The sequence below is a fragment of the Papio anubis genome, chromosome 8 (assembly GCF_008728515.1).
Source record: "Papio anubis isolate 15944 chromosome 8, Panubis1.0, whole genome shotgun sequence".
Classification (NCBI taxonomy): domain Eukaryota; kingdom Metazoa; phylum Chordata; class Mammalia; order Primates; family Cercopithecidae; genus Papio; species Papio anubis.
The window spans coordinates 41,058,569-41,086,407 of record NC_044983.1 but is presented as its reverse complement, the minus strand read 5'-3'; the positions used below and the strand labels follow the sequence as shown (position 1 = coordinate 41,086,407).

General features: G+C 41.6%; 1 protein-coding gene across 6 annotated transcripts in view; it reads left to right on the top strand.

Annotated features, from left to right (window-relative positions):
* SLC20A2 (solute carrier family 20 member 2) overlaps positions 1–27,839 on the top strand; it is a 126,380-nt gene that overhangs the window by 19,957 nt on the left and 78,584 nt on the right. For 2 of the 6 annotated variants that reach the window (XM_003902700.5, XM_009212985.4), the window contains exon 1: positions 17,383–20,955. The exons of 3 other annotated variants lie outside the window; for them this stretch is intronic. The gene's annotated coding sequence lies outside the window, so the exon portion shown is untranslated. Of the gene's footprint in view, positions 1–17,382; positions 20,956–26,238; positions 26,668–27,839 lie in introns of those variants that run through there. One more of the 6 variants, XM_009212984.4, reaches the window with a different exon arrangement.

The window sequence follows — 27,839 nt, the reverse complement described above, 5'->3', positions numbered from 1 at the left end:
CACCTTGGTCTCCCAAAGTGGTGGGATTACAGGCGTGAGCCACCATGCCCAGCCAGTAGTGCTTTGTCTTAATCCTTTTTGCTTTGAAATTGTATTACTTTCTTAACTTTGACACCTTGGCTACTTGCCAGCAGAGGTTGAATGACTTTCTTGTCTTCTCCATCCTTCAGTGTCCTCCTCTGAAAAGTAAGGATATTTATCAGCCACCACCTCATTGGATTGCCTGTTGAGTTAAATGAGATAGGCTCTAGTACCTGGCACATGACAGCTGCTTGCTCACTATTATTCTGGCAGTCTTTTCTTCTCTAGCCATCCATTTGTATCTTTCCCCCCTTACACGTTTGTACCTTCACTGAGGTTAGGGAAAATGGTTTATGTCTCCTAAATAGGTGACACTCTTCACAAACTTTTAAAAACTTTTGTTTTTAAATGATTACACACTCACAGGAAGTTACAAAAGTAGTACGGAGAGGTCCTGTTTACCTTCTACTCAGTTTTCCCCAAAAACCCAGAAAATTGCCATAAATCTGGATAACCCACAGAGGTTATTCAGATTTCCCTGTTTTACATGCACTCATTGGTGAAGTGTTTGCATAGTTTTGTACAGTTTGATCATGTGTAGATTTGTGTCACCACTACCACGATCAAGATACAGAATTGGTTGGACACAGTGGTTCATACTTGTAACCCCAGCCCTTTGGGAGGCTGACGCAGGAGGATCGCTTGAGCCCAGGAGTTTGAGACCAGCCTGGGCAACATGGCAAAACCTCATCTCTACAAAAAGTACAAAAATTAGCCAGGTGTGGTGGTGGTGCACCTGTAGTCCCAGCTACTCAGGAGGCTGAGGTGGGAGCATCACTTGAACCCAGGAGGTTGAGGCTGCAGTGAGCAATGACGATGCCATTGTACTCTAGCCTGGGCAACAGAGGGAGACCCTGTCTCAAGAAGAAAAATACAGAATCGATTCATCACCCTAAGGCTTTCCCTTTGCTACCCCTTCATAGCAAGCCCCTAACCTCTGGTAACCACTAATCTGTTCTTATCTCTGTAATTTTATCATTTTTAGAATACTATATAACTGGAATCATGCAAAATGCAACCTTTTGAGATTGGCTTTTTTGACTCAGCATAATACACTTGAGATCCATTGAGTATTGAGTACGCATTGACTCCTGAGTATCAACAGTTTGTTACTTTTTATTGCTGAGTAGTATTCCATGATGCAGATATACCACAGCCTAGCCATTTGTCCATTGAAGGACATTTGGGTTATTTTCAGTTTTTACAAATAGTGTTGCTATGAACATTTGTGTACAGGTTTTTCTGTGGACCTGAGTTTTCATTTCTGTGGGAGAAATGCTGAAGAGTGTGATTGCTAGATCAAATTTTTAAAAAATGGAACATTAGGCTTTTTTGAATATACATGCTAGTGCAGTCAGCACGTATAAACAGTCATTTCTTAATGGCAGCCATTATAAATAATATACATTGCCCCTTGTTTTAAAATATCTTTCTGTATAATTTGCAGCTGAGTCCAAAATATAGAATCCTGTCTTATGTATACTGTAAGACAACACGTACTCAAATATCATTTCCTTTTGTTAATGAATCCCTTTTAATGTTTTATTGAGCTTTTTCTTGTGGGGAATAATAACCATTCTCAGATAGTACATTTGGATGGGAAAAATATTTCAAGTCATGAGTTTTTAAAAAATCAATTACTTGTAATGTGGTAGAGGTTAATTTTTATTTATTTATTTATTTTTGGTGTTCCTGGGTGGACGTGAAGAATTTTTAAAATACTTACGACGATTAGCATAAAGAGGCTGGGCGCGATGGCTCATGCCTGTAATCCCAGCACTTTGGGAGGCTGAGGCGGGCAGATCACTTGAAGTCAGGAGTTTGAAACCAGCCTGGCCAACATGGTGAAACCCCTTTTCTACTAAAATTATAAAAATTAGCCAAGTGTGCTGGTGGGTGCCTGTAATCCCAGCTGCTTGGGAGGCTGAGGCAGGAGAATTGCTTGAACCCAGGAGATGGAGGTTGTAGTGAGCCAAGATCATGTCACTGCACTCCAGCCTGGGCAACAGAGTGAGGCTCTGTCTTAAAAAAAAAAAGATTAGCATAAAGAGGTGGGAAATTGGGAAGCTCGTTAATTGACTAATGTCCAACAGCATTTCAACTTACTGGTAGAGTAGCACTGGCACTTTTGTTTTCTAAAATGTTTGGGGTCCTAATATGTTTTATAAAATCATTGTGTCCCAGGCTAATACATGATAAATTATTAGAGTGAGGCTACAAATATTCTTTTCAATGCGAGGGGCTCCTAACTATGACAGCCATAAATTTAAGTCACTTTAAGTTGAGCATCAAAAGCCAACGTAAGGACAGTCCAGGTTATGGATGGGAGACAGGCAGGGGCTGGTCCATAGGTTTTGGCTTTCCCAGATGTATCTGACTAGCCTTTACATAACTGATAAAGGAAGTGCTCTTTGTAAGAAGTTAGAAAAAGAGAAGGAAAAGAGTGAAATATAAAAAGCAGTAGTTCTTGACCCCAACTGCATATTCAAAATATTCAGAATGTAGCTTTAAAAACAAAGCAAGTGTCTATGCTGGGCCAGTTCAATTAAAATCTCTGAAAGTGGCGCCCAGGTGTTGGTTTTTTTGTTTTGTTTTTGTTTTGTTTTGTTTTTTAAGTTGGAGTCTCGCTCTGTTGCCAGTCTGGAGTGCAGTGGTGCAATCTCGGCTTACTGCAACCTCCGCCTCCCGGGTTCAAGCGATTCTCCTGCCTCAGCTTCTCGAGTAGCTGGGACTACAGGTGCACGCCACCATGGCCAGCTAATTTTTGTATTTTTAGTAGAGACGGGCTTTCACCATGTTGGCCAGGATGGCCTAGATCCCTTGACCTTGTGATCCACCTGCCTCGGCCTCCCAAAGTGCTGGGATTACAGGCGTGAGCTACTGCGCCTGGCCAGTATTTTTTAAAAATGCTTCCAAGGTGATACTTCTGTTGAGCCAAGATCGAGAACCATTGAACTAACAGGAACAGCATCTATGCTCAAATTTCAGTGCCTTACAGTTTGAGTACACTGCCTGCATCTGTCCTCTGCACATTGGACTACTGTGCGTTCCACATAGCTTTTATTTATGGCTCTGCTGAGATTAGTATTTTCCTGAGGGTGGGGAAAATCACATTTGTGAATGGTGGACACATTTAAACTTCAGATCACAGCTTTAATATGTACAGCAGAATAGTGCTTATGAAGTGGAATCAAATACCCAAAACAGTGAGCAATTCAGAATCATTGAGTAGTCAAAAAGGAGAGTGGGCTTCATCTAGGATACACTATGGGTGGGAAACTTTTTGGGAAATAGAGCATTTAGAAAACCTGTGTGGAGTGTGGGATTGAGCCATCTGAGTACTGACAGAGCCTATTGTGGGCCACATTCTTCTCTTTTTCTAGCTCAATTTTTTACTTTGTAAAACAATATTTACTTGTAACAAGAGAAAGTATACACAGATGAATAAAATACAAGAGTTAACGTCCCACCCATGTTCATAGCCTGATGGGAATTCCTCCCCATTTGTTTCTGTACTCAAAAGTGTGTATAATGACATAGGGTTTGTGAGATTTTTGTTTTTCAAATAGGCTCAAACTCTGAACATGATTCTGAAGCCGGATTTTCCTCCTCAGTATATCATAGATATGCCTCCAGGTCAATAGAAACAGATTTAACTCTTGTTTAAAAAATGTGAATAAAATTTGATAGCCATTATGAATAAAATATGAATAGCCATTTGGTATGACTTTATGTAAAATAATATAGTCAACCATTTCCCTGTGAATGGACATTGAATGGACATTTAGGATGTTTCCTTTCTTAAAAAAAAAAAAAAAGGTTGGCCGGTTGCAGTGGCTCACGCCTGTAATCCCAGCACTTTGGGAGGCCGAGGTGGGTGGATCATGAGGTCAAGAGATCGAGACCATCCTGGCTAACACGGCGAAATCCCATCTCTACTAAAAATACCAAAAATTAGCTGGGCGTGGTGGCACGCATCTATAGTCCCAGCTACTGTGGAGGCTGAGGCAGGAGAATCCCTTGAACCTGGGATGCGGAGGTTGCAGTGAGCCGAGATTGCACCACTGCACTCCAGCCGGGCGACAGAACGAGACTCCGTCTCAAAAATAAATAAATAAATAATTCTTTAAAAAAATTTGCCACTACAAACAATGTTTTTGTACATACAACCTTAGGGACTTGTGCTTTTTTTTCTAAAGTATTCTTACAATCCATGATTTTGTTTTGGTCAGATTTCTTAGTTTCTGGATGTCTTCTCTATTAGAATAAATGAATTAGTGTCAGTTGATTTCCAGTTAATTGACTCTTTCTGGGTATTAAGTTGGGCTTTAATAGGAAAATCAACTATGTTAGGAATATTTGGATACTGATGAATCCTGGCAACCAAGATGTTCTCCAGAGGCCCTACAATCCCTAGGATGGGGCTCCTTAACAGAAGGCCCATGGTGGTCTTCGTGGAGGTCTGTCAGCCACATGGTATTGATTGCAAAATGGTGTGCACTTGGACATTTTGTGGCTTTCATTAGATTTTCAAAGGGGCTTTTGCCGCAGATATGGTTAAAATTGATAATATATTTATATTGTCAATTAAAGAATATTACTAAGCCTAAAAAACCTGTAAGGTACTCTTAAGTTCCCATCAATAGCACATTTTTATTTTATTATTTATTTATTTATTTTATTATTATTATTTTTTGAGACAGGCTCTCACTGCAGTTGCCCAGGCTGGAGTGCAGTGGCATGAACACGGCCCACTGCAGCCTCAACTTCCCAGGTTCAGGTGATCCTCCCACCTCGCCCTCCCAAAGTGCTGGGATTACAGGCGTGAGCCACCTCGCCCAGCCTCAGTAACACATTTTGAATCACAGTATCCTCTTTCTGTAAAGACCTGGATCAAAATAAGTTTATCTAATTTCCAGGTCACATAAAATTAGGAGAGATGACTAATACTATAGATAGCAGATTCTAGTTTCAGAATAATCTGAATAGGTTGTAATAATGTTCTAAAATCAGCAACATGAGATACTAAGGATAAATCATCTCCAGGAGTTGAGAAATGCTTGGGGGTGGTGGACTGTCTCAAGTGCACGAGATGAAAAATAGCTCAGAGTTTATTGGGGCACAGACTTATGTGAGGCATCTCTGTGATGTGGCTGCTAAAAACAGCAAGCTCAGGTTGCACTGATGCGTGCCTAGATTACATCGAGTCTGTTGTCCTGTTTTGTGGGCTAGTTAGAGCACCCTTGATGAGTTGTGTTTTAGTCTCTGAACCACAGTTTAGATGAGACATTGGCAAACGAGGGAGGCAGGACTAGTGGTGGATGGAGAAAGGAAGTCATATCAGGAACTGCTGCTAAAGGAGTTTGGTAGTTGGATATGAAGGATGGTATAAAAGGAGAGTTGTAGCAGCCCTTATAGACTAGGGAATAGGAAGACCAGAGGGTGGTATGTAGCTCTTCTGTGCTCAGTAACTGAATGAATGAGTGAAGATTATAAGGCAAAGGATTTTGACTTGGTCTAAGACAGATTCTTGCGGTGGTAAGAGCTCTCCAGCAATGGGATGTGCTGCCCTGGACAGCAATGACCTCCCAGGTCGGGGAACCCTTCAAGCCCAGCCATGGACTAGTCCAAGCTCCAGACCAGATTCCTGCTCTAAGTGAAGGGTTGTACAACAGGACTTCAGAAGTTCTTAACTGGAGTTTTACATTTCTTCTCTTAGGTACTTTAATTCTAAAACAGGAAAAGATTCTAGGATAATATTGTGTTCCCTTTAAAAGTACTTTTATGGAAGGAGTGTTTTTGACTCAAAGGCTACGTGATTGTCAGTACAGGTTTTTCAGAGGTGCTGAGAATTGAAATATAACCGATTTTTATCTGAAACTGCAGTGCATAAGTTACTCCGCTGTTCTACCTGAAGTAACTAGTCTGGACTTGTAGGATAGTGTTTAAGATTTCATTTTGGTTACTTTAGAGAGGAGAAGAATCACAATTTTCCAAATTACAAAAATGACTAAAAAAGGAAATTTCATCACTTCCTGCCCTTGCTATGGCTTCAGGAAGCACAGTCTCCACTAGACCAGTTGTCCTGGCTCCTGACTTGCGTAGCAGCTCTGTGTTTTATATAAAACTGGTGTCATGCTGTGTCATGCCCATGGGTTTGCACCCAAGCTTGCATACCGACCTGTGGAAGTACACCGCCAATATTTGTTGAAGTTGGTTGAGACTAAGCTATCCCTTATGACCCTTTGATAATTGAAACAATATAAAAATCCTTGAGGTTGTGGAAATACATAAATATTGTCAAACATTTTTATGTAAAACTTTTTTTAAAAAACCCTGTATCTTAGACCTCTGTTCTAAGACACACTAGCAGTCTTAGAATAGTTGGGAGGCTACAGCCACTTATGACACCAGGATTTCTACTTTTTAGAGTGCCAGGGGGTGGGTTAGAGGTTAGGAAGGTAGCCTCGTGGATTCAAATCTGGCTTCAGCACTTAGTGGCTATGTGACCCTGGTTTCCCAGGTCTGTTCTCTCACTTGCAGAAGAAAGATAGTGATAGACTTTTGCCATTGTGAGTAAGCACTCAGCACAGCGCTGGCACCGGAGAGAACTCAGAAATACTATATTCTGTTACCATACTTTCTTCTCTCACCTCTTGATCTCTTTCCGATTTTTTCTGATTTAACAGATACTGTCATCTGTATATCTTGTATTATCTTGAACACAGCATGTCTAAAACTGATTTTTTATATCCCTACTCCACCTTGCTCATCCTAAACCTACTCCTGCCATACTCTCCTGTCACCCCTGTTTAATACACAGGTACCATTCATCAGAGGTAGCATGGGGAGAGGTTAATACCACAAGCTCTGGAGTCAAAACTGTCTGGGATTCAATTCTGCCCCACTACTTATCTCCATGTGACCTTGGACAAGCCAATTTAACGTCTGTAAATCTCAGATTCTTCAGCTATGAAACAGATGTGATATCAGTCTGTCTTAAAGAATTGGGAAAAATCAGTGAGATCAATACACGTTAAGTGCTTCGTACAGTTCTTGGCACTTAGGTGCACAGTACATGTTTATTATTTATAATTCTCACACTAGAAGTGATAGTGTCATCCTGAATTCCTCCTCTTTTCCCTGATGACTGAAGTCATCAATGCTATGATTCTACCTCCAGTCTCTCTTTTTCCATCACTGCCTTTACACCAGGCTTCCCTAAGCTGAATCCATCACTCACAGAGCTTTATCAGCCCCAGAAATTACATGTATGTTTTTTGACATATGTGCATGTTTCTTAGAAAAAGGGCCTTTCTTTTTTTTTTTTTAACAGAGTATTACTCCATTGCCCAGGCTGGAGTGCAGTGGTGTGATCTCAGCTCACTGCAACCTCTACCTCCTGAGTTCAAGCAATGCTTCTGCCTCAGCCTCCCAAGTAGCTGGGACTACAGGCGCGTACCACCATGCCCAGGTAATTTTTGTATTTTTAGTAGAGATGGGGTTTCACCATGTTAGCCAGGCTGGTCTCTAACTCCTGACCTCAAATGATCCACCTGCCTCGGCCTCCCCAAGTGCTGGGATTACAGGCATGAGCCACGGCGCCCAGCCGGGGAAGGGCTTTTTAACTTTTATTGTTGGCATTCATGCAAGTCAGTAACCCAAAAAAGGCTAATAATTACTCTTATCTCTTGCCTGTTTCCAGTAGCGTATAAACTAACGGACATTTCTCCCCTAATCTCTGTTTCTAATCTGCTCTTCACACTGTTACCTTTTTCTATTGCTATCCTAAGCTGATGCAGTGGTGTTGACTCCCTGTTGCCCACCGGAGTGGTTCTTGCCCACAGGTTAGAATTGCTACATGGGAGTTTTTAAAAACTGCTGATGCCTGGACCCAATTATTATTGCTAACAAATAACAGGCCATCAGCATTTTGTTCTAAAGCTTCTCAGGAGATTTTAATTTGTATCCAGAGTTGAGAGCCTCAGAGCTACAGGATAATGGACCCACTCCTTAGCATGGTGCTTATAGGCCCCAGCAATCTAGCACCAATCTATTTTTGCAACCTAATCTTCTACCTCTTCTCCCATTCATATCCCATCACTTGTATTCAAAACACATACTTCTTGCTATTCCCAGAACCTGCTACATTGTTTCCTACCCCTGAGCCTTTGCCTGTACTGATTGCTCTTCCTAGAATGCCTTTCACTGTTTTTCTGCCTGGGTATTTCCATCGCACAATCTCCCCAAGCCCCAGAGAGAATTGCATCCCTTACTTCTGTTACAGGATTTACCTGCATTATTATTTATGTACTTGTCTTCCAGGGTACACTGAACTCCTGGAAGATAAGATCCTATTCATTTCTTTTCTCAAGCACTTGTCACCAGGTTGGGAAGCTCCCTGAGAGCCTGATGGATAAATGAACACATGAGAATGTACAACCAGCCGCCTACTCAGGGGAGTCAGGAAATCTATGGGGTTAGGGAATGCAAGTCAATGTGGTATAGGAGTGGTTAAAAGTGCTCAGCAAAGTTTTATCCTCTTCTATTGCTTTTTCATACTTGTGTGAAAAGGAAAGATCTAAATATATGAAGTTTATCATCTAGGATGAGGAAAGTTCAGACCAGCTTTTAAAATACCCCCAAACATTGACTGTCTGAATATAACAGCATAAAGTCATGTCATATGTGTCTCCCAAGACTCCAGCGGTTTCTGAATGAGAGGTGGAGAGGCAGCCACTGTGATAGTGGCAGCTGTTAATTCTGCCCGGTGGATTATTCCAACTGAGTTACTGATATGAAGATGCCCTTATATGGACAGTTCTCCAGACATTATATGTTTCTAATTTTGATCTCACCCCTGGCCTTTGTGTTTTAGCTGCTGTCTAATCCTTCTCTTGGCTATTTTTAATACTTTTTTTCCTCCATGCATCTCAGAATTGTCCAGCATTCTAAAGAATGGCAAGTTAAATGTAATTTATTCTTCCTGTTTTTTCAGTGCCTAGGATTAGTTTAAGCATAAAAGTGGTTTTGAGAGAGATTACTTTAGTAAATGATCTCAGAGATACTCTGTTGGATATTGTTTGAGGGGTGTTTTGTGTTATTCGTTCCTTATCCTAATTATTTTTCCTGAGCACTGACTACCACAACACTCTTATGAGAAGAGATGGTGTATTTAAAGCTGATACAAAGAACAGTGACTACTAATCTGATGTTGTGATTTGGGCATGCATAGTTCTGATCTGCTGTGTATGAGCAACCTGAATGCTCTTTGTCTAACTAGCTGCTTATTACTTTAATAATTTTAAATAAGAAGGGCAAGAGTTTTCTTTTTCAAAGCCACAATGTTGGTTGGACCTTATAAATGTGCTGCACTTTCACATTTCTATCCATCTTATTGAAAAATATTTTTGGGCTGGGTGTGGTGGCTCAGGCCTGTATTCCCAGCACTTTGGGAGGCCGAGGTGGGCAGATTACTTGAGATCAGGAGTTCGAGACCAGCCTGGCCAATATGGTGAAACGCCATCTGTACTAAAAATGCAAATATTAGCTGGGTGTGGTAGTGCACACCTGTAGTCCCACCTAGTCGAGAGGCTGAGACAGGAGAATCGCTTGAACCCGGGAAGCGGAGGTTACAGTAAGTTGAGATCGTGCCACTGCACTCCAGCCTGAGCATAGCAGTGAGACTCCATCTCCAAAAAAAAAGAAAAGAAAAGAAAAAGAGTTTTTTGAGGTTTTTTTTTTTTTTTTTTTAATTGTAAAGAAATCTGGATCTATCCAGAGCTGTTCCTTATGGTTTATATAAAAGGTTCTTAGTTTGGGAAACAAAAAAGGAGAATTTTCAGTTGTTTTTAAAGAGCATTTTTAAAAAACAGATCTGAGTCAAAGAAGTGGGAAATGCATCCTGTCCTGGCAATTGGAGAGGCAAGAATATAATGTCAAAAAGAAGAAACCAACTCTTAAAATGAAAGCATTAATGTCTAAAATGGATAATTGGCTTTTATTTTGCGGTCTACAATCAACCATGACTATCCCAGTACTGTTTGTCCACTCCTCTTTTGTGAACCATCCCCCTGTATGATAAAGGAACTGGTCTCTGGCATTTCTCAGAATGGTCTCTTGAATTATTATAATTATTGGGCTATTATACTTCTGAGAGCCGAGTTGTTGATCCTTCTGGGTTTGGTTTTATGGTTTTTTGGTGGTTTTTTTTTCTTTGTTTTTTGCTTATCTCAGCTACTTTGAAAACGAACACTCATGTTTTTAGTACTTTTTAAATGACAGACTTAGTACCTAAGGATACAATCACGTACGTTTATCAGGAGACCTGTGGAAGTAGCCACCTGCTGTGTTCTTATAGCCAAGTGCAACTAGATCCTCTTATGAATATTTTGTTTCTTAATTTGAGCTTGACTTTGAACTGCTTACCCTAAAAGTGACCACTTTTTTTTTTTTTTTTTTTTTTTTGAGATGGAGTCTTGCTCTGTCACCTAGGCTGGAGTGCAGTGGCGCTATCTCGGCTCACTGCAGGCTTTGCCTCCCAGGTTCAAGCGATTCTCCTGCCTCAGCCTCCCGAGTAGCGGGGATTACAGGTGCCCACTATCATGCCCAGCTAATTTTTGTATTTTTAGTAGAGATGGGATTTCACTATGTTGGCCAAGCTGGTCTTGAACTTCTGACCTTGTGATCCACCTGCCTTGGCCTCCCAAGTGCTGGGATTACAGGTGTGAGCCACTGCACCTGGCCAAAAGTGACCACTTCTTAGTTTATCTGTTTGAAAACAGATCATACCCATTTACAGCAAAACTATTACAAATTAGAAAACAAATTCTTGATTTCCATGTCTCTTGGAAAATTGGTATCAAGTGTTGTCTTCCACCACACACGTGGGTATCTGCCCTTCAAGCGCCTCTCACAGATGCTCAGAGACTTGAGCAGGAGCCTTGAGAATAGACTTGAAATTATTCACAGTGAAGCTGGAGGCTCTTGGCTGTCATTATGAGGGTCCTTTCAGGCATACCCTGCAAGTTCCCTGTCTACCTGAAATAGGGCTTACATATAAAATACATGTATTTTATAGCTTACATATAAAATATATATATTATATGTATATTTTCTTTTTTAAAAAAAATCCATGTATAAAATATATATATTTTTTCAAAAATCCATGCCAAGCTCTGATGTAAGTGCTTTATGTGCATTAAGTCATTTTTGCAACAGTCCTAGAAGGTGGATGAATCCTTATCCTCATTTTACAGATGGGCAGGGAGAACTCTGTTAAATAATTTGCCTACTGTCTCAAAGCTAGCGGTTGGTTCAGTTTGACTGAACCCAGGAATATGGCTCTATTAAAAGACTCCTACAGCCCTCTGTTCCTCAGAAAGTCTTAAATTTCGAGTTAAAAGTAGGGTAATCCTTACCTAAAGACTCTAAGTGCTCTTGAAACAGACTTGAATGATTGTGAAACAGTATAGGTTTAAATCACAAAAATTCTTATTTTATACCATGTATCAAAAGATTTAGGCAATCAGTAGCTTGTTGCCTGATACTTAATAGTTTTCCTGTTATCGGAGGGAATAAACTGAGAAGTGGATGTTTATGATTAGCAGTTTAGCACAACTCATTATTTCACATTCCACCCAATACAAAATTGGCAATAAGGTTTTGTTTGTGATGGGTAAAGTTTACCTTGGTGACACCTATGAAAAAGTGGTTTCTAAAGAAGTAAATACTATAAAATTGCAGGAAAATGTTACTTATTTCAACATAGTAGAATATTTTCAAGCACTTTTGGTGGGTTTTTTTTTTTTTGGTTTTGTTTTTGGTATAATCCAGTAACTATCCTTAGTACTTTCCTTTTAAAAACAGAGGAAACTCAGTTTAACATTGTGTTGATTCAAGTAATAAAACTGCATTTAGAAGTATTTTCAGTTTAGATGTATATCTAGTTCAAGCCAAATTAGTCTGGGATTAGTAAGGTTTTTGTTAACCTAACTTTCAAATTGCTGTGGCTGTAAATCTAATGTTTTACTTTTTCTCCAAAATCTTACTGCATTCAGGGTTTCTTGTTTTAGATTAGCTTGCATAGTAATAAATTATAGAAGTGAAAGTTGCACTTAATAAGCCTGTGCTTGTTTTTCCATTTGAGGTGCATTTATCACATAAGGTATTAGTGCTCTTTTGTTTTGAAGCTAGTGGCTGTGTTGTATCTGTCTCTAGTGGTTTCAAGCCTAGCATCTTTTTGTTTTGTTTTATTTTGTTTTGTTGAGACAAGTTCTCGCTCTGTTGCCCAGGCTGGAATGCATTGGCACAATCATAGATCACTGCAGCCTCAAACTCCTGGACTCAAGAGATCCTACCACCTCAGCCTCCCAAGTACCTGGGACTGCAGGCAGGTACCACTGCACCTGCTAATTTTTTTTAATTTTTTAATTTTTTTTATTTTTAGAGACAAAAAATCTCACTATGTTGCCCAGACTGTTTTCAAATTCCTGGGTTCAAGCAATCCTATGCCCTTGGCCTCCCAAAGTGCTGGGATTATAGGCATGACATTGTGCCTGGCTAAGCCTAGCATCTTGTATCAGCAAGTGCAGAATTATTGCCCGCAAGAGAAAGGAAAAAGCTTCCAGTGTGAAAGTAGAGGAAGGACAGCCTGTGTTCTTTTAACTGAGTGGAGGATGATGTTGGGGTGCATGAAATGTGTCTGACTTGGTGCTCTAGATCTCTATGGACTCCAGACAAAGGAGGAGGAAGGGAAACATTTAAATATGTTTAGCATTTTCTACATACCAGGTACTGTTCTTGGTGATAAAGCTGTATCTATATATCTACACTTATGCATGCCTTTCTATATATATCTATCTGTTTGCTGTATGTGCATAAACATATAAGTTTATTTAACAAAACGTTTATACCAGGCACTATTCTACATACTTTACAAATAGAAAACTCATTTAGTCTTCATAATAACCCCATGAGGCGTGTATAATTATTATTCCCATTTTAAAAGTGATGAAGGCACAGTGAGAAAGTAATTTCCCAAGACAACTACAAAGTGATGAAGCTGACATTTGAACCAGGCAACCTTGCTGCAGATTCCACTTTCATTGGATACTTTATAGCCTAGATTTGGAAAAATTAAGTAATTTAGTCATCAAAGCAGCTATTACTTGATGGAGCTTGAATCTCAGTACAAGCTGTCCCCTAGACAAACATAGCTTTCCTTTTTCTCCATCTTTGCTTGTGTGTTGCTTCTGTATAGTGTTCTTTCTACTCCTGCCACTGTTGAGAGCTTAGGAGAAGGTTCGCTTCAAATGCCACTCCCAGGTTGGGTGTGGTGGGCTGTAATCCCAGCACTTTGGGAGGCCAAGGCAGATGGATCCCCTGAGGTCAGGAGTTCAAGACCAGCCTGGCTAACTTGGTGAAACCCCATCTCTACTAAAATACAAAAAATTAGCCAGGCGTGGTAGCAGATGCCTGTAATCCCAGCTACTTGGGAGGCTGAGGCAGGAGAATCACTTGAACCTGGGAAGTGGAGGCTGCAGTGAGCTGAGGTCATGCCACTGCACTCCAGCCTGGAGTTACAGAGCAAGACTCCATCTCAAAACAAACAAAAACAAATACCACTCCCTCCAAGATCCCTTTTTTGAAAATGGAGATGGGCTCTCGATATGGTGCTGAGGCTGGTCTGGGACTCCTGGCCTCAGGCGATCCTCCTACCTCAGCCTCCCAAAGTGTTGGGATTACATTACAGGTGTGAGCCACTGCACCTGGCTGAAGATGCCTTTCTTTTTTTTCTTTTTCTTTTTTTGAGACAGAGTCTTGCTCTGTTGCCCAGGGTGGAGTGCAGTGGCATGATCTTGGCTCACTGCAGCCTCTGCCTCCTGGGTTCAAGCGGATTCTCCTGCCTCGGTCTCCTGAATAGCTTGGGACTACAGGTGTGTGCCACCATGCCTGGCTACTTTTTTTTGTATTTTTAGTAGAGGCGGGGGTTTCACCATGTTGGCCAGGCTGGTCTCGAACTCCTGACCTCAGGTGATCCACCCGCCTCGGCCTCCCAAAGTGCTGGGATGACAGGCATTAGCCACTGCGCCCGGCCAACCTTTCTTGATTAACACAACTGGAAGCCTCTTCGTTACTTATGTTCCTATTGGAATGAACTTTTAACTTTTGGGATGCTTACTAATTACTCCCTTATATGATAAGTTTATGGCCAGTGTCATGACTCTTATCATATTATGAGCCTCTTAAAGGCAGAACTGTCGTTGACACAACTTTCTGTTGTGGTCATGGGCATCCTGCCACTTATACAAATCTTGCAAATGCTTGGGAGTTTCCTGATGGTGCTTTAACAAATGTTTGTTAAATCGATGGCTGTTCTGAATGTAGAGCAGTATGAAAACCCCAAGAGAATTCTAATATAATTTTTAAAATCAACTATGTTAAAATGAGTATTCAAACAACAGCAGTCATAATGCTGCCTTTACTTTCACAATCCTGATCAAAACTGTCATAAAATTATGCTGAATTAGCTATTTATCAGGGTTTTTAAAAGCACTGTCTTGAAGAGTTTACGTCTTTTTTTATTTTGGCTGAAGAAGATAACAATTTCTTCTGTGTAGAGTTAGAGCTCTCTGTTCGTATGTATGTGAATAGAGTCCATTTCTGAAGTGTGAAGACTGCATCGCTGTGGATCACACTGGTGTAGCCCTCCTGAGCATGCAGCCTTTTTGGAGAGTATGTATGAGTCAGCTTTTGCTGCATAACAAACCACCTGCTACTAGTGGCTCAAAAAACCAAACATTTATTTCTGTACCTCACAGTTCTGTACGGCACCGGAGTGATTCTGGCAGCTGGTTGGCTGTGTGGTTTAGGATGGCCTGACCCACCCATCAGCACTCAGTGGGCTGACCGGCAGCAGGGACTTAGCAGTGATGGCGTGTCCCCACTCCATGTGGCCTTCTCATATGCAGTAGGGAAGCCAGGGCAGGGCATTTTGGAGTCGCAAGAGAGGGTGAGCCCCCACGCGCCAGCACTTTCCAGGGCCCAGCGTTATGTTTGCTCTTGTCCTACTGGCCAAGCCCAGAGTCAGTGCGGGAAGGGACTCCCTAGGGTAAGGAAGGAATAGGGGGACTTTACAGCAGCTGTCTGCCCAGACACGTGATTCGCCTGTGTTCTTCAGTCAGTGTCCCTGAATCCTGTGCTAACCTCTGGTTGGGGACATGAGGCCGTATCATGGAGAAAATGAAACAGGCTGGCACAGCTACAGAGTTTTCCAAAGGAGTTAACAGACCTTGGTTTTCCTGAAATACTTAACAACCATTTGAAGTTCCTTTCAACATTTTATTTTTTGAAGAAGCTTCATGCTATAAAAACAGGGAGCCTTTAATCCACACTCAGTCAATATCCCAAATTGCCCTTCAGCAAGTACCACACTGCTGCTAGACCTGCTGTGAGCATAATGGCTCCGGCCGTTTATTGAGACTCTGTGTGCCTGTGCTATATACATCTCACTTCCTCCCAACACCGACCCTTGATGTCAGCATAATTATCCCCATTTTACAGGCGAGGAAGCCGAGTCACGGAGGTGAGCTCAGTTACTCAAGGTCAAACAGCTAGTAGGTGGTGGGGTACATTATGAACCCAGGTCTTTGTGAGTCCACAGCTACAATCCAAAGAATTCCTAACGTACGCCAGGCACATTTGGTTCACGCCTGTTATCCCAGCACTTTGGGAGGCCGAGGTGGGTGGATTGCTTGAAGTCAGAAGTTTGAGACCAGCCTGGCCAACATGGCGAAACCCCGTCTCTACTAAAAATACAAAAATCAGCCGGTCATGGTGGCACACACCTATAATCTCAGCTACTCAGGAGGCTGAGGCAGGAGAATCCTTGAACACAGGAGGCGGAGGTTGCAGTGAGCCAAGATTGCACTACTGTGGCAGAGCGAGACTGTGTCTCAAAATAAATAAATACAGAGAATTCCTAACAAGTTGAGTTTTTTCTTCAATGTTCATTTTTTGGTGGCTTTTTTTCCCTTTGAGATAGAGTCTCACTCTGTCATCCAGGCTGGAGTGGTGGCGTGATCTCGGCTCACTGCAACCCCTGCCTCCCAGGTTCAATTGATTCTCATGCCTCAGCCTCCCAAGTAGCTGGGACTACAGGTGCGTGCCACCATGCCCGGCTAAGTTTTTTGTAGAGATGGGGTTTCGCTACATTAGCCAGGCTGGTCTCGAACTCTTGACCTCAAGTGATCCTCCTGCCTCAACCTTAAATAGTTGGATCAAATAACCAGGTTCAATTTGATGATAAATAGCTCAGAACAGAAACTTCACTGCTATTTCCAAATGTCATTTTAAAATATTTTAGAATACCTGATTTCTCCATGACCTATCCATGCTTTTCTAAGGTTCCAAAGTAAAATGCAGAATCTTGAGTCATTCCAGAACATAAATTTAAAATTTAATCAGAAAATAACCTTCATTTAAGAAATGAGGGGCCAGGCATGGTGGCTAACGCCTGTAATCCCAGCACTTTGGGAGGCCAAGTTAGGTGGATCACCCAAGCCCAGCCTATTTATTTACTGTCCTATCATAGGCTTGAGACCAGCCGGGGCAACATAGCAAAACTCCTCCATCTCTACAAAAAATATAAAAATTAGCCAGGTGTGGTGATGTACACCTGTAGTTCCGGCTACTTGGGAGGCTAAGGTGGGAGGATCGCTTGAGCCTGGGAGGTGGAGGTTGCAGTGAGCCAAGATTGTGCCACCGCACTCCTGCCTGGACAACAGAGTGAGACATCTTCTCAATTAAAAAAAAGAAGAAAAGAAAGGATACTGTGTCCCTCTTGTGTGGCACCCTCCCGCCTCTCCCTGCTGCAGCCATAGCACATCACACATAAACTGCGTCTTATACTTGACCCAAGTATTGTATCTGCCTGGGTGAGTCTGTTCCTGTCGCTAAAAGGTGAACTCCTTGGACATAGAGACCTTGTCTTCATCTCTATATCTGTCCCCAGCACCTGTCATAGTAACTGGAACATGCCAATTTTTTTTTTTTTTTTTTTTTTTGAGACGGAGTCTCACTTTGTTGCCTAGGCTGGTGTGATCTTGGCAGTGGCGCGATCTTGGCTCACTGCAGCCTCTGCCTGCCAGGTTCAAGAGGATTCTCCTGCCTCAGTCTCCTGAGTAGCTGGAACTACAGGCGTGCAACACCATGCCTGGCTAATTTTTTTTGTATTTTTAATAGAGACGGGGTTTCGCCATGTTGGTCAGGCTGGTCGCGAACTCCTGACCTCATGATCCACCCACCTCGGCCTCCCAGAGTGCTGGGATTACAGGCGTGAGCCACCATGCCTCGCCGCCAATTTTTATTGTATGATTTTATAACTAAAATTTCATGTCTAGCAGTGAAATTCTTCTGTCTTCTTTGTTTATTTATCTTCCTTTTAGTCCTTTCTTTCTCCTCAGATCTTTCCCCTTCTATCTATCTCAGTTCCTTCGTTTTCCATAGCTCTCCATTTCTCCCAGCATCTGCTGCTAGTCTAGTCTCCTGGCTCTTAACCTTTTTGAGACACAGACTCTTTTAATGAAGTGATGAAGAAATTTCTCTCTCCAGAAGAAGACACACAGAGAACACAGAATATCTTGCTATTATTTCAAAGGTAAAGAATGCCAAGAAGCCAGGGGCAGTAGTTCATGCCTGTGATCCCAGCACTTTGGGAGGCTGGGGTGGAAGAATCACTTGAGCCCAGGAGTTCGAGGCTGGCCTGGGCAACATGGTGAGACCTCGTCTCTACAAAAAAATTTAAAAATTAGCCAGGTGTGCTGGCATATGCCTGTAGTCCCAGCTACTCAGGAGGCTGAGGTGGGTGGATTGCTTGAGCTCAGGAGGTTGAGGCCCCAGTAAGCCGTGACTGTGCCACTGCACTCCAGCCTGGGTGACACAATGAGACCCTAGCTCTAAAAAACAAAGAATGCCAAGTGTCTAAACTTTGAGCTCCTTGAGGACAAAAACTAGGTTTTTTTCATCCTATATGCCTAGTATCTTAGTTGATGTTTATCGAGTGTATGTAAGTGTGCACTTGCCCACAAACACGTAAATATTAGTATATGTTGTAGAAAAGCTGTTGTCAGAAGATATTTGTACACTCAGGCTTTCCACTATTATAGTCACCAGGCACATGTGGGTACTGAGCATTGGAAATGTGGATTGTCCAGATTGGAATGTACTAATTGTAAAATATGCACTGGATTGCACAGGCTTGGGGCAGTACAAACAAAAGAATGAAGATATCTCATTAATAGTTTTTATGATTATTACACATTGAAATAATCATATCTTGGATATATTGAGTTAAATAAAATATATTATTAAATTAATTTTACCTCTTTATTGTTACTTTTCTAAAAGCAGCTACTAGAAAATTTTAAATTATACATGTAGTTGCTCATAGAAGGTTGGTATCCGGGTTAATTCATTAGTGTAGATTCATAAACACAGTAATTTTCTTTAATTTCATGGATTCGTTGAACTAAAGATCCCATAGGTCACCGCCTTCCCTGTCCCTCCTCTACCACCAAAAATTAATGAGAACAAACGGGAAGAATTTACGCTGCTTTTAAAGGTACTCTGATACAGATTTTTCTCTACTGTCATAAGTATACCTAGAACAAAAGCACTGTTGACTCAAGTAGTTTCACTAATGAAAAGGAAGCAGCAGAATGACTAATGTAAATTGGAGGAGGCACTGTTTTATTTGGAATGCTTTGGTTCTTCCACTGTGGAACAAGTGTGGCTGCAGTTGAAACAGCAGAGTCATACTAGGCATATCTGATGTGTGAGGAACCGGAGCATTGCTCAGGGTCCCCTGCCTTCCGATGAATGGATGTAGGATCCATCATACATCAGATTGCTCCTCTCCAATACAAACTCTGATGCAGAAAAGCACTTGGTGTAGTTGCTTTTTCTTACTTTGTGGTTTAGGGCAGAAGTAATATTTTGGCTTAGAGACTTTTCTCCTGAACTATGACATAATAGGATAAGAATATTGTGTCAAAAATAGCCTTACAAGGTCCTTTTTGGCATTAAGACTTCTGGAGTGAGTTTGTGGTAGATTATTGAGAACAATTCTGTTCATTAGCAGCTAGCCATCTTTGATGAGTGCTGACTTCTCTCCTTTCAGCACAGAGTGGGAAATGGCTGCCTCCCATGACTCTGGGTTGGAGTGAAGGGGAATGCATACCAGCCACCCTCTTGCAGAGGTGGGGCAGGTGCTGGCATAGAGCCTCAGGTTAGGCCGAGGGGATGCAGTCTCAGGCCAGCAGCCGGCAGTGTTTGTAAACAACAGGAGGGAGATTGTGCTGGTGATGTCCAACTCACACCAATGAAGATCAACCGTTTGCACTTTGGGCAGCAGGCTGCAGATAGACAGTGCCTCCTGAGGGCATCGCCATGTTTTAGGGATCCATGTTGTAGGATGCCTGCCTGCAAGAGAGAGTCTAGGAATGCTTTTTAAGCCCCTGGAGTTCAGGCCTGGCATCTGGGTGTCAAGTAGAGTGAACCTCCTGAAGTCCAAACTAACATGACATTTTAAAATGAGGAAAACAAACAGCTCTGAAAAGGTCTATAGGATTATAGATAAGTGGTTAATATGGAAGATGTTATAAAGGGCTCAGGAGGTGATGGGGTGATCCAGGGTTGGTTGAAGTCATTGAAATTGAATTACCCTGTCTTTTACCCATCTGTGAAAAAAAAGAGGAAAACGACATCTCCCAAAGATGCTTGGAGATTTGATTGACGTTTGTAAAGTGCTTTGATATCTTTCATAGAGTGTCCAATAAGAGCAAAATATGTCATCAGAACTTAGTCTAAAGCAAACTATTCTAAACCATCTTGAGTTGATACTAAGCAGTTAATGTCTTCGTTATAAGTTGTACTTATATTTTTGAGAGAAAGTTTTTCATGTTCTGATTTTCTTTTAAGTATCAGCTGTATGCTTGGTGTCTTTACCTGTTAGCTTGAGTTCCAACATGCTCTGTAGATGGTCAGTCACCTACAGAGGACAATTTTTCTAGCCAAGCAGTAAATCCACCTTAAAATGCTTCTTGCCAAGGACAATGCCTTTGCAAATATTTGAGATGTTTATTCTCAGTTGTGATTTATTACTGAATCTGTGTCTTCATAGCTACTCCTTGGGAGGTGCAGAAGGAGGCAGAGCCAGAAAGCAAGTCCCTGCAATCAGTTCATTATAGAGAAAGAAAAAGCTGTTATTTCAGGGTTCTGGTGGATAGACTTTCCGATATGTATGTTCTGTGTCTATTTAATTTCATGTAGTGCTGCATCTAATCACGCTGTTTAATCGAATAGAATGTCCTTTTGCTTTGCTTTTGCTTGTAAAGAGCACACAGCACTGCCACCTTGTTGCCAAAGTTTGGTCTGATTTGAATGTGCTTAAAAATCAAGTGAATGCCTGTTAGGAAAAAGCTTACTCCTTCTCTTTGTCAGTACTTGCAAAAACAACTTAAAAGAAGTTAGCATTATTGGACTGAATTCAGTAATTAGCATAATCATGATGCTATGTATTGTTCACCAGGGCACGCCCCTTGGCCGCATTTCCCATTAAGAGGACACCGATGTTGTCCTAGTGAATAAATCCCGGCACACATGATGCAAATCAGCGTGTTCCTGCCTGCCGCTTGGCTGCGGTTAATTTTAGCCGGGGTTAGTTCTACGAGTTGTAAAAGTAGAAGTTAGCAAGCTGAAATGTGACTTCTCGGCCTAATGTGATAGGATATCTATTTTAGACTTCAGATTGTGTTTATGATCAGGAGAGCAGTCTTCTGAAGAATTGTGGCTCAGTTTTCTTGGAAACTACTTGTAAGTACTGGGTGGAATTTAAAGACTTCTCTTTGTTCTTTTCTCCTTAAATCTTCCTAATGTTACCGTCATAGTAATGTTTATCTCTTGGGAAAACTGGAAGCTTTGAGGTTGGTACGTTAGAGAAAGCTAAGAAAGGTGGCAAAAGGTTTTTCTTTAAATATCTCCTAGTGCAATAAATCTGCCTCATTCAATTTTCCCAAGGAAAAGTTTTCGATTCTTTCTTATTTTTGCAAAAGCAATCTGTAGATTATTATTTAATGTTAAAATATTTGACTAATGGATATGGTTTCTGTAAATACAGAAACATTGTATTGTGTCATTGAGCTTATTTTCTACTATGGTAACCTAACTCTTGAGAAAAAAAATGTTAAAAGTTCATTCCTGTCATACTCTGTGCTACAAGTTTATTTTGTAGAAATAATGGAGTGTCAAATGTAATTTTCTTTAATGTGCAGATGGACAATTTTTTATCTTTTTAAGGGGAATTTTGTGCTACAAAATAAACCCATATACGCCTAAAGAGAAGCACTTTTAAAAATTAATTTAGGAGGAAGGTTTTAGAGAATAATTTAAAGCATCCTCTTTTAGACTGAGTTAGTTATCAAAAGTAACCAAAGACCATGGGATTCTGAAACCTTAACTGCAGTTCATCTAACACGTTATTGCCAACTTAAATTTGTACTGAAGAACACAAAAAAATTTTGATACTGAATATTTTAAACTACATTTGAATCACCTTGCTTATTTAGAAGTGTGTTTGCAGTGTGGACTGACTTCATGCCAAACAGTCTGCTTACAGCAGGGAACCAGGCAGGAATTTCTTCATCAATTAGCAAGTACATGTATCAGCTTTAGGAATATAGATGTTAATGAAACAATTCTCCTAGGCAGTAGGATAGGTGCTTACCAGCTATCTGTGCCTGTCAACTCTAGAGCAAGGAAGGAGGCAGGTCCTCGGTTAGTATTGTGAATGCCGTTTTCCTATTTTGAAAAGATGTAGTTAAAGACTTCTTTGTTACTATGTATTGTCTGATTTTAAATGCAAATGACATAAAGTGTCAACAATGAAAGGAAATATTTCAGTGTTCCATTTAATAGGAAAAGGAACGAAAGAAAGAAAAGCAGTACTGAGTTCTTGGGCTATTTTTAGAAAGAAATTTACTTTATACTTAGTTTTTACTGAGCTGAAGAGAAATTTGCTGTCCAGATGAATTATAATGATAACAGAAGCCTCTAATGTCATCTTCAGCAGTAAAAAGGGTTTCGTTCCAGTAATCCTTCATAAAGAATACGTTTATCCAAAAAATTCTGACTTATTGCTGTTACTTCTTAGTTTTAATTGTTAATAAGGCACCATCAGAATCTCAGTGGAGCATTTTTAAAGGTACACTGTAGTTGGGTATTAGTTTTCAAGCCAGTATTCACTTGACTTATTGTAGTTTTTAGTCCTGCAAAAAGAGAAAAGCTGATTCGAATTTATCCATTGTTTAATTTCACAGACATTTCTGTAGGTTTTTCTCCTACTAGGAAGCGTGTGCTTTATGACGAGTTGCTAAAATGCACATAAACACTTGCGGAGTGTTTGTTTTAATGATTTACGTGCTGAGAGTGGCAGCGGTGAGTGAGAGCAGAGATAGTTTTCATTATGTAAGTGTTTGCCGGTGCTGCGATTCTCTTTGCTGCTTCTACCCCGTGTGCCTGGTGAAATGATGCTGGCCGTGACTGGTTATGACCTTGGGCGACAAATCATGATGAGCTCTATGCAGAGTCACACACGGGGTCCCAGGTGCCGAGAAACAGGTCAGCCTTGTGGCCTCAGGAGGAGTCCAGGAGCCGAGCCCGCCTGCCCTTGCCCTGCTGTCCCCACGCGGCAGGTGACCACACGTCTCCCCTGCAGCCCTGTTGGAGCCACTCTCTCCAGCTGCCCGTGCTCTTATCCTACTCCTCCACGTCTTAAAATAGTTACAGACCCAGAGGCTCTGACAGAACCGCTGCCGGTTGCAGGAGATTTATTTCACTGTTACTTTCTGCCTAGAGGGATAGCCTTCTGCTCGGAATCTTTGAGGGGTTTCTCAGGAACGCAGAGAGGAACGTTTTCTCTGGGACCCCTTGACTCACATGAGGTTTTAATGGGTCCCTTGCCTGCATGGCTAAATGGGAACTGCGCTATGTAACAGGTTGCCTTTTGGCTTGGAGCTGGGATGCTCAGTGATCACATCCCTAGAATGTTCTTTCTCTAAAAGAAATCTTGTCAGAAGAGGCTATGTTATGTGAGTTCCAGCTGTTCATCTAAAGTGGAAGGAGCACCTGCTCCTAAAGTGGAAGGAGCAGGAGGGATGCCTTCAGCTTCCGACCGTCTTAAACACAAGTGTAACATAATGGGATGTGGCCCTCGGGAGGAAGACTGACTTCTCGGGCATACAGAGGACTGCTGTCATAATTTAGCATGTATTAAGCAGCCCACAGCACACGCAGTGCACAAGGAAAGCATAGTTCCAACCCACATGCTACAACAAGGCAGGACACAGAAACTGGGCCGCTGACATTCAGTAACTACACTGGCAGAAAAAAATGTGAAAATGAAGAAAAGGGAAACAAAATGAGTGGGGTGGGTTGAGGGTACTTCAGCATTCAGCTCCTCTGAGCTTTTGCCACCTGGGCTGTGCCAGCTGTGCCACCTGGGCTGTGCCTTCCCTTTCTCTTCCATAGCTGGGAAGTGATGGGGACAAGTGACAAGACTGACCGCAGAAGCCTTGCCCCCCACTCTCAGTCCTCTGTTGCAGTCCTCCTGCAAAGAGGAGAAGCTTCACAGTTTCACTTGCACCTGAAACTATTGTTATTATGTGGAGGGGATAGACTTGTTATAAAGTCCAATAAATATCAAAGCATCTTTCTCCATAAAATGATATTTAGGTGGAAATCTGGAGTTCCGGATTCTCCCTTCCTGAACTGGTTTGCACTTCAACAAGTTACTTAACCCTGCACTGGTTTAGGATATTGAGTCAACTGTAATATTAGCTAGGGAAATGCCTTCAGCTTCTCAGAAGAAAGGCATTATGAAGGTCTACTGAGCATTACTGCAGCTCGTAAAGGAGTTAGAAGCACATGAGTCAGAAGAAGGGCTGATAGGCAGACTTGGGTACTGGAGAGTAATAACGTGAGCGGCCTGCGTGGTTCTGTGAGTCTGTGAGTCTGTGAGTCCCTCCCCTCCCCGTGCCCAACCTCAGCCAATCTCTAAGGTTCTGGGTCTAGTTCATGGCTCCACAATGAAAAGAGACTGGGAGAGGGCTCCACAAAGAACCCCCCAAAAAACAAAACAAAACAACACAAAACCAAAAACTAATTGAGGGTTGGAAAATGATACCTATGATAAGAGGGTAGGGAACTTCTGTTATTTAGTGTTATGTAGCCTGGAAGAGGAAATGAATGACCGGGAGACTCTTAAATTGTTCTTCAAGTATATGTGTGTCTCAGTGCCAAAGAATGGTGACCCACTGGTATCTATTTCCATCGAGAATGAAAGGGTCAGGTCCAGCAAAGGTTAGGCTGGAACAGAGGTGCTGACAGTGGGGACCCTGTTCCTTCAGCATCAGCACAGCCTGGAAACATGTGAGAAATGCAGAATCTCAGGCCCCACCCAGGCCCTGCTGAATCAGAAACCACGGGGTGGGGCCGGCAGCCTGTGTTAAAAAAGTCTCCCAAGTGATTCTGCTGGATGAGATGCAAAGATGGAGGGTATTATAAAATGGGGAATCTGGATGCCAAAAAATGTAACCCTTTTTCCTGAAGTCATCTAAACATGGTATTATATTTGTTTGCAGTATTTTCAATGTACTCTCTAAAGCCAGGAGATAAATGACCTCTCAGAGTCCCTTCCAGCCCTGACTTTGCTCTGGATTTCCTTTTGTCACTTAGAGAAGATTAATAATTAACCAGGAAAATTTTGCAATTACTTTTCTGAGCTAAGACAGTGTTCCTCTCAAATGAGGCTCACCTGAGATAATGTGAGAATAATATTGTGTTAGCATATGGATCTACTGTATTTTATCATCAGTGTTACCAGATAGACTCTCTCCTCCCCATCTGACCTCACAGCCACCTGAAGGGGATCTGGGCAGTGTTAGTGAGTAGCCCATATGAGGCGTGGGGAGCTTAATGTTGGCTCATGAGCACTTTATATCACAGACTGCGGCCACGTTGGTCCCTGTCTTCACAGAGCCCATTTCAGAAGAGGGGGAGCTGCAGGGAAAGTTGGACCCTACCCACTACACCCTAGGAGCAGGAAGCAACATAGAAGGCCCTAACAAATCCAAGCACAGTGGAATGTATTATCTGTGTGTCAGCTCTCCACTAGAGATAGAGGAGAGGGACACATTTTATCTCAACATTTTGTATCTACAACAAATAGCCCAGTGGCACACATAGGATGGACTTAATACAAATAAATTCTAATTCCATTGGAATGGCTAAGGCCACAAGTAAGTGCTCTGCCTTCTCATCTGTAATCAGTCTCTAGAGTCAGGAAGGTGGCCATTCTCACCTTTCCCGATCAAAACTGTTACTCCTAGGAGTCCCCTATTCATCTCTCTGCTCTCTCTTCCACCCACCTTTATTTGCACATAATAGAAATGCACCTGAATTTAGTTACGCCTGTGCCCTTTTGTATATTTATTTTCCTTTGTGCCTTCGCTTGACAGAAGTGTCTCCGGTTGAAAACACAGGCCGCTGAGAGTGTCTATTCGTTATACTTTGTATAGCATTTAGGACAATAAAACCTTTTTGTGATCATAATGAAGAAAGGGCTCTCTGAGGACGTTTTGCCAGTGCTGTTTAAAAAGTGTTACACTTCCTGCAGGAGCTAGGTTTTTAAAAATAATAAAGATAAAAATAAAAACTGTCACACAAGTAACGCACTGCCATGTCTGAAAAAGACCCGCCTTACCTTAGCCAGGGAATTTTGGCCCTAATATTTCAGCACTTGAAAATGGGATCTGACCAGGTGCGGAGGCTCACGCCTGTATTCCCAGCACTTTGGGAAGCCACGGCAGGCGGATTACCTGGGGTCAGGAGTTCGACACCAGCCAGACCAACGTGGTGAAACCCCCTCTCTACCAAAAATACAAAAATTAGCCAGGCGTGGTGGTGCACACCTGTAATCCCAGCTACTCGGGAGGCTGAGGCAGGAGAATAGCTTGAACCTGGGAGGTGAAGGTTGCAGTGAGCCAAGATCGCGTCACTACACGCCAGCCTGGGCAACAGAACAAGACTCTGTCTGGGAAAAAAAAAAAAAAAAAAAAAAAAACGGAGGGATCTGTAGAATCCTTGGCTTTTATAGCATAGTTAATTACATGTTTGCAGAGTATTGAAAATTGCCTCAGGTGAGAAAAGACTGGTGAGGACAGTTTGAGCCAAACTCTAGTTTGCCTGGTCATAAGATATTGATGTTACTATTCAGTCTTTCAGTCTTTCAACCTCATTATGTTTCAAACAACTGACCTCTCAGACATGAGGCTGCATGCACTGTTATTTTCTACATCTGTGTCTGTTTTCAGAACATATGAGGCCCAGTGAACATGGTGGCTGTACAGAGATAAGATCGACGTGTCTCCTCACTCCAGAGAGCACAGGGAGCTGATCTTAACCCTGAATGAGCCTTTCAATATAAGTAGAGTCTGTGAAACCCATGAACTTCCAATAACTATATAGCCAGTAGGTAACATTCCATGTGTCTGTTTAATTTGGTTCTTAATAATGGCAGCCAAAAAGCTATTTTCATTTCTGTACAAAGAGGAATTACAAATAGGCATTCTTTTCTTGGTATTTCTTCCTTGGAAAAATCACGTTTCTAAAATCAATCTGTAGCTAGTTCACAAATGTGTCATTAAAAATAAGAGAGGTGGCCGGGTGCGGTGGCTCACAGCTGTAATCCCAGCACTTTGGGAGGCCAAGGTGGGCGGATCACGAGTCAGGAGATCGAGATCATTCTGGTTAACACAGTGAAACCCCATCTCTACTAAAAAAAAAAAAAAAATTAGCCAAGTGTGGTGGCACGTGCCTGTAGTCCCAGCTAGTCGGGAGGCTAGGGCAGGAGAATCGCTTGAACCCGTGAAACAGAGGTTGCAGGGAGCCGAGATTGCACCATTGCACTCCAGCCTGGGTGACAGAGCGAGACTCCATCTCAAAAAAAATAAATAAATAAGAGTGGTTAAGTGGTTTGGGATAAACTTTGTCTCATTATAGCTGTACAGTCAAAAAAAATTAAACTTGAAAAAGGTAAAAAAATATATTTTACTTATTATTAGACTGTACAAGATTTATGGACCTAATAATTGAATACAATATCCCCAGAAACAACCTAGTAAGTTACTGATTAAATAATTTATGGTATTTCCATAGCATAGAACACTATGCAGCCATTCGAAATGATGGCGTTAGATGTATATCAAGTAAAAACCAGCAGGTTACAAAACATTATGTGTTTATGACCCCATTTTTATAAAAGCAAGGCACATGTATGTATGTACCTGAGAAAAGAATGTTGCATTTATTATGAGCAATAACTATCTCTAGGAGGTGAGCTTATATGTGATTTTCACCCCTTCTTTTTGGTTACCTGTATGTTAATTTTTTTCTTCAGTGAGCATAGATTACTTATGTAATAATAGAAAACTTTCTTTTTAAAAAAGAACTATTTTAATTCATTTTTATTTTGACTTTTATATTTTATTTAATTCGGCAGTGGCCTCTCAGTTGGCTCATATAAGTAGTGCCTAGTCCAGCCGATAAAGCTAGTACACCAATACATTAATTGTGGTTATTTTGCAGTAATGGGCCAGTAGCATTTTTCCTTGTTTTACTTTCCCATTTTCTATATTTATCAA